Source organism: Coregonus lavaretus (genome assembly GCF_964263955.1).
Source record: "Coregonus lavaretus genome assembly, chromosome: 16".
NCBI classification, from domain to species: domain Eukaryota; kingdom Metazoa; phylum Chordata; class Actinopteri; order Salmoniformes; family Salmonidae; genus Coregonus; species Coregonus lavaretus.
This window is the reverse complement of record NC_140003.1, coordinates 46,299,192-46,307,228: the sequence shown is the minus strand read 5'-3', so window position 1 is coordinate 46,307,228 and position 8,037 is coordinate 46,299,192.

Below are 8,037 nucleotides of genomic sequence, written 5' to 3'. Positions count from 1 at the left end.
GATTTATTTAGAATTCAAGTCATACTTAACCAGCATGGCTACCACACCATTCTGCAGCGATACGCCATTCCATCTGGTTTGCGCTGTTTGTTTTTCAACAGGACAATGACCCAACACACCTCCAGGCTGTGTAAGGGCTATTTGACCAAGAAGGTGAGTGATGGAGTGCTGCATCAGATGACCTGGCCTCCACAATCACCCGACCTCAACCCAATTGAGATGGTTTGGGATGAGTTGGACTGCAGAGTGAAGTAAAAGCAGCCAACAAGTGCTCAGCATATGTGGGAACTGCTTCAAGACTGTTGGAAAAGCATTCCAGGTGAAGCTGATTGAGAGAATGCCATGAGTGTGCAAAGCTCTCATCAAGGTCAACGGGTGGCTATTTTGAAGAATCTCAAATATAAAATATATTTTGATTTGTTTAACGCTGTTTTGGTTACTACATGATTCCATATGCGTTATTTCATAGTTTTGATGTCTTCGCTATTATTCTACAATGTAGAAAATATTAACAATTAAGAAAAACCCTGGAATGAGTAGGTGTGTCCAAACTTTTAACTGGTACTGTATATATTACCTCAATTACATCAACTACCTCTTACCTCTGCACATTGACTCTGTACTGGTACTCATTGTGTAAACATTTAAATTTTAACTCCGCATTGATTTGAAAGAGCTTGTAAGTAAGCATTCCTTGGTAAAGTAGCTTAGGCGGCAGGTAGCTTAGTGGTTAAGAGCGTTGTGCCAGTAACCGAAAGGTCGCTGGTTCTAATCCCCGAGCCGACTAGGTGGAAAATCTGTCGATGTGCCCTTCAGCAAGGCACTTAACCCCAATTGCTCCTGTAAGTCGCTCTGGATAAGAGTGTCTGCTAAATGACTAAAATGTCAAGTCTACAACTGTTGTTATCAGCGCCTGTGACAAATAAAATTTGATTTGACTCCTGACAAAGCTCATTATTATATATTACAACCTTCTACCTTCCTCCTTGGAGATAACATATCATTATTATATCTTCTACCTTCCTCCTTGGAGATAACATCTCATTATTATATATTATAACCTTCTACCTTCCTCCCTGGCGATAACTAGCCGTTATTATACAGAGAGTGTACAAAACATTATGAACACCTGCTCTTTCCATGACATAGACTGACCAGGTGAATTCAACCTAATATTAGGCAGGTGTTCTTATTTTTTGTACACCCATGTAAAAAAAAATATTTGTCTCTTTACTCCAGCATTTTGGATTTTAAATCAAATGTTTCACACGAGCTGACAGTTTAGAATGTTAACTTTAATTTGAGGGTATTTTCATACCTCTTTTCACTGTTTAGAACTGAAAACACTTTATTTATATAGCCCCCCCCCCCCCCATTTGAAGAACTCATAAGTATTTGGCCAATTTTCAGACAATAAACGTTACTTCATTCAGCACACTACTACAAGAGTGTGACTGTTCTGGAATAAAAAGTTACATATATTTTCCTTTAACATCCTCTGTGTTGTGTGCTTATTGTTTAACCATTGATGTGTTGTTTTAGGTCATTTTTGAGACCTTAAGGATCATCAGGTACTGCTGGAATGTCTACCAATGGCATGTCCCTCTTTTGGTGAGAAATTACCACAGGTCATTCAAAACATTTATATAGCATTAAGAAAGTATGAATAGTCCTCACTTTAGATTAGGGACTGCAAAACGACTTTACTAAACTAATGATTAGTATAATTATAACTATTAATTATATCATTAAATATATTAATTATTAAATATAATTATACTATTATAAGGACCTTTATTAACCATCTTATTAATTAACTTATGAATAATGAATACATAAGTTATTTATAAATGTGAGATTACCTAGCTTACTAACTTTTTTACAAATGTAGGAGTAATGATAAATAAATGGTGAGCAAACTGTAAACGCCTTACAAATGGTTTATTACGTTATTATAAAGTTATACACAAATGGTTTATTACGTTATTATAAAGTTATACACGTAATTGCATATTCTTACAATTTACCGTCAACTACTTACACTATACACCATTGAGTGAGACCTGGACGTTACCTGATATCACGCAGTATTGTTCCGGGGGCAGCAGGTAGCTTAGTGGTTAAGAGCGTTGTGCCAGTAACCGAAAGGTCGCTGGTTCTAATCCCGAGCCGATCTAGGTGAAAAATCTGTCGTTGTGCCCTTGAGCAAGGCCCTTAACCCTAATTGCTCCTGTAAGTCGCTCTGGATAAGAGCGTCTGCTAAATGACTAAAATGTAAATCTTCATTTCAACTTTACTACACCCAATTGAGCCTCTAGAGGGTGATGTTAAACAACATCTAGAATGATCCGTGAAGTCCTCAAAATGTACTTTACTTTTAGAATACTTTCATACTGGGTATCGTTAAATGACATGGAACAACCACAGACTTTGGTATGTGGAATATACAACCCAAAATGACTAGGATGTCTTTATTACCAGATATCCCTACTCCAATCAACAAGTCATTCTAATCCAATCGTTCTGTGTTAACACCACATTATGAATCAACACCACATGTATTTACGATGACAACATTTTCAATATGTAGTTGCCTTATCAAAACAGCAAATACATTCATCAAAACTATATACATATATATATATATCATAACATTTCAAATACACATCAAGAACAAGACTGCCTGCAAAAAGATAAACGCAACATTGTAAAAAAAAAAAAAAGTTTTTATTATTTCAATTCATAGGATTCATACAATACATTTATAAATATATTATTATTAAATCCCACACACCCCCCACCGGCAATCTGATAGCATGTCAAATAAATCATGAGATAAAAACTAATACATTCATATTACATAGTAAATCATAGTAAAACAATACATCATATAGCCTCATAAATTGTGACAAATTATTGATACACATTCATGGACGTAAAGGCCCGTTGGTTAAGAGCAATGCTTTTTGTCCAGAGTGGACACCTTGGCCCTGTGGATCCTGGCCCGTGGAGAGCTCCATCACTACAATTTCCTTAAATGTGAGCAGCCATTGTTGCAGTGGTAACTGATGAAGTAGAATCCACCTTTGTACAATCATTTTTCTTAGCAGCTGTGGAACCCTGCCAACCACACTCTCCGTTGGCGTTCTGACAAGTGCAAATCGGAGTCATCACAAAGCAACATCACTATTGGATCTAATGGCAGTATTTTATCTATAAGGACAAAGATGACATCGTTGACTTTCCCCCAGAATTCAACCACCACCGGGCATTTCCACAGCACATGCTGAAAAGTACCAAAGTCCCCTGTGGTGCAGAACTCACATAATGGCGATGGACTAATACCCATGTGATGTATTTTTTGAGGTGCTAGATAGGTTCTATGGCAAATGTTTTAATTAATTTATTGGTGGTTGGGATTTCCAGATGATCCAAATATATTTTTTCATACTGTCTCCCAATTTATTTGCCTGTCAGCAAGTGTAAACTCCTTTTCCCATACAGTGGATAGAGTTAATGGTTTTTGTGCTGCTAGAATTAATTAACTATAGATATTAGAAATTACTCCTTTTGAGGGGTGTCTGTCCATTAGAAGTTTGACCAATGGGTGTACTGCTCATTCTGCTCCCCAGGGGACCCCATAGGCTGGCATGGATAGACGGAGTTGAAGGTAAAGACAAAATGATGAACCGGGGACATTAAAACACTGGTGGATTTCCTGGAAACTGACGAGTCCATTTCACATTGAATATGTCTTTGAAAGTATAAATACCCTTCTTAGACCAAGAATCTGATAGAAATGGTTTCTTACACGCTCAGAATTATTTATTACGCCATATTGGAGAGTATGAATGCCATTTCAGATTAGATCTCATATTCTTCTCTGTAGCTTTCCACGCATTTACTGAGTTACGCTATAATGGGCCCAAACAATAATGCAAAAATGTTTTAGGAGTCAATCCAGAAAATAATAAATCTTGTAATCTAATTGGTGAAACTATTGACTCTTCTATAGCACGTGGGATGATAGGTGATACAATTTTAGATTTGGAACTGCAAGTCCACCTGAAGCGTCTGTTCTCCGTAGTGTTGCGTATTTAATCTGGGGTCTCTTTCTCCCCCAAATGAACTTGTTTATGACAGAGTCAAGTTTAGACCAATAGTATATAGGAGGAGGCAGTGGTAACATATTGTAATTATTTTTGCACAATGGCCTATTTATTGCCTTACCTCCATAACTTGCTACATTTGCACACACTGTATATATATTTTCTGTTTGTATTTTTGACTTTATGTTTTGTTTTACCCCATATGTAACTCTGTGTTGTTGTTGTTTTTATCGCACTGCTTTGCTTTATCTTGGCCAGGTCGCAGTTGTAAATGAGAACTTGTTCTCAACTGGCTTCTTACCTGGTTAAATAAAGGTGAAATAAATAATAAATAAATAAATAAAATAAACATGGAAGTCATCAAATTGATACGAGGGAGGACATTCATTTTAATAATTGAGATTCCAGCATGCAAAGAAGTGGCCATAGCGCACCATCTTATTATGTATTTTTTGGATCTTTTGAAAGGTTTCTAAGTAGTTCTTCCTGCCAGTCGTGTGAATAGAGGGGGGATATGGTAATGCATAAATAGGTGATTTGTTTCTTCACCGGCATCATGGGTGGTAGTTCCACGCTTCCCATAGCTGAGTTAAGAGGTAGTAGAGCTGATTTAGACCAGTTGATCTTGTAACCAGACCATGAGCTGAACGCTGTGAAAATACGGCTGGAGGGATTTCTTAGTGTTTGCGACGTAGAGCGGTACGTCATCTGCAGACAGAGAACTTGCTTGTTCAGTTTGTTTGATGTTGAAGCCGTGTTTTGACGCATGTTTTGTCCCAGCGGTTCAAGAGAGAGAGCAAATGGCATAGGGGAGGCGGGACAACCTTGTTTACATCCTGGTTGTATGGTAAATGGATTAGAATGGGCAGTGCCAGTAGATATAATAGAAGAAGGATTCACATACATGGTGCGGATCATATGTATAAATCTAGCCCCAAAACCAAAATGTTCAAGAACAAGCCATAAATATTCCCACTCTAAGCGGTCAAAGGCTTTTTCAGCATCAAATGACAACACTGCACACGGTGGTACCCGGATTGGAAGCCTCAGCGACCACGTGAAACAGGCGGCAGCGTGTTATCGGCTGCCTGACGACCCTTAATAAACCCTGTTTGGTCCAGGATGTGTGAGCTCGTTAATTACTTCCTCTAGGCGCATTGGCTAGAACCTTGGCATCTTTATTTTCTGTTCCGATTAAACTGATTGGCCGGAAATTAGCACAATTTGTGAGGTCATTTCCTTTTTTTTTGGGATTAGGGATATAGTAGCTGTATTGACGACTCTGTGGAATTGTCCTTGTTCAATAGCAATGTTGAGCGATTCAACAATAACTGGTCCTGGATCATCCCATAAATTGAGAATGAGTTCAGGAGGTATTCCGTCAATACCGGGCGCTTTATTCATATTTAAAAGAGCAGCTTTCAGTTCAGATAAAGTGACAGGTTCCTCTAATAAAACAGTTTCTTCTTGAGAGAGTTTGGGCAACGTAAGGTTCTCCCAGGAACTGCCGACCAAGCAGAAGTATCAAAGCTATGTGAGGAACCGTATGATTCTGAATAATATGCTCTAAAAGTTGTATTTATTTATGTAGGATCAGATACCAGTCCCTTAGTAGGAGATCTGATCAGCTGTATTGATGATCTTGTTTTCAGCATGTTTAAGTCCCTTAGTAGGAGATCTGATCAGCTGTATTGATGACCTTGTTTCAGCATGTTTAAGTCCCTTAGTAGGAGATCTGATCAGCTGTATTGATGATCTTGTTTCAGCATGTTTAAGTCCCTTAGTAGGAGATCTGAGCAGCTGTATTGATGATCTTGTTTTCAGCATGTTTAAGCTGCAGCGGCAGTAAGAGGCCTCCTCCCTTGTAAATAGTATTTGTGTCTCACCCTCTGCATAATGAATTCTGCTCTACGTGGCAACAGGTCATTATGTTCCAGTCGACTTGTTTTTAGCTCAATTTCTCTCTCTGTTTAATATTGGTTTTTGAGAGAGTCTTCCAGCATTATACAATGATTCTCCAATTCACTGATCTTCTGAAGTCTTAGTTTCTGTAAATTACATTTACATTGACATTTTAGTCATTTAGCAGACAATTAGAGGAAAAATAGTGTAGTGTTTCCTCTTATGAAACCTTTTACAGCAAACCGTAGTTGAGTCCTCCACTGAGAGGTAATTTATATATTTTAAACTGGATCTAAACTGAAAGATGAAGTCAGAGCTGTGTAGTAAAGTATTGTTAAACCTCCATCTCAGTGGATGCTTTTTCATTGGGAAGATTTGAAATTGACAAAGAATGGGATTATGATCAGATGCAATGGCCGGTAATGTTGTTATACGTTCCATGTTTCCTGTAATATCAGTAGATGTTAAAACATAGTCAATTCTTGAGAAAGTCTAGCAGAAAAGCATGTTTAGTCCTTAGTTGTGGGATTATGAAATCTCCAACAGTCATTAAAATTAAGATCTTTAAGAAATTGTTTAAGTGCATTGGATGAATTCACTTGTGATGAGCTATGAGAAGGTCCAGATCTATCTATCTTAGAATCAATAATGGCATTCATGTCAGTTCCAATAATACACGTATAATCCAATAAATTGAGCAGGCTTCTGGTTACAGAAGTGAGAAAACCTTTGTCATATGCATGAGGAGCATAAATAGATACAAATGCTTTTTTCCTTCCACACAGAGTGGTACATATGTAACTAGATCTGCCCTGTTTTCCTTCCACACAGAGTGGTACATATGTAACTAGATCTGCCCTGTTTTCCTTCCACACAGAGTGGTACATATGTAACTAGATCTGCCCTGTTTTCCTTCCATACAGAGTGGTACATATGTAACTAGATCTGCCCTGTTGATCATTTCCACTTTTTTCAGTTGTAAGGGGTAGATTGCGTTTATGTAGAATAAGCACCACTGTAGATTTTGATATGAAGCAGGAAGCAGCTGCCAGTTTGTAGTATTTGTTTTCAAGTCTATGGGCATCACCCTCTAAAACATGTGTCTCTTGCAATAGAGCAATTTCAACTTTTTTTCCTATGTAATAAGTCAAGACATTTAATTTGCTTACTTGTCTCATTAGAACCCCTGAGATTACAGGAAATGATCCCTAAATTAGCCATGATCCATCTTTCAACAACATGTAGGTTATACCGAACACTACTGAAGACATAATCAGTTAGCTAGCTAACAGTTGTGATGATGACTTACTTAGCTAGCTGCTAACGTTAGCTGTAATATTACTGTCCCAATCACCCAGCTAGGTGGAAAGCTAGTTCACTAGCTAGCTAGCTTGCTGGTCCTCCATTGTCAAAGTTCATAATGATCACAAGTAATTAGATCAAATGTTCCTCAAAACTCCTTGAAGTTATGGATGAATCCTCTTGACCAGTTCACTTATTTCCATAGGTTCCCCGGTGCTTGCATGGCCCCGTTGTTGAGTCTTCCTCCTCACAACAGGACCAGTGGCGTGGTGCTCACTGCGGTGCTCGTGGTTGTCCTCTCCCGGTGATGCCACGAACTCCTCGCTGTTTTTTTGCTGAGGTGAATGACAAGCGCTCTCCCCTGTGTGTCGCTCGGAGCGTTGCTGGATGAGCTGTGCACGGTTTTCTCCATACATAGCGCTTTGCATTCAGGCCAAAGAGTTACATTTTTTGTCTCATCAGACCACAGAATATTTTGCCTTATGCTCTCAGAGTCTTTCACATGCCTTTTTGCAAACTCCAGGCGTGCTGTCATATGCCTTTTTCTCAGGAGTGGCTTTCATCTGGCCATTCTTCCTTAAAGCCCAGATTGTTAAAGTGCTGTAGAGACTATTGTCCTTCTGGCAGGTTCTCCCATCTCAGCCAAGGAACTCTGTAGTTCTGTCAGAGTGGTCATTGGGTTCTTGATCACCTCCCTGACCAAGGTCCTTCTTGCCCGGTTGCT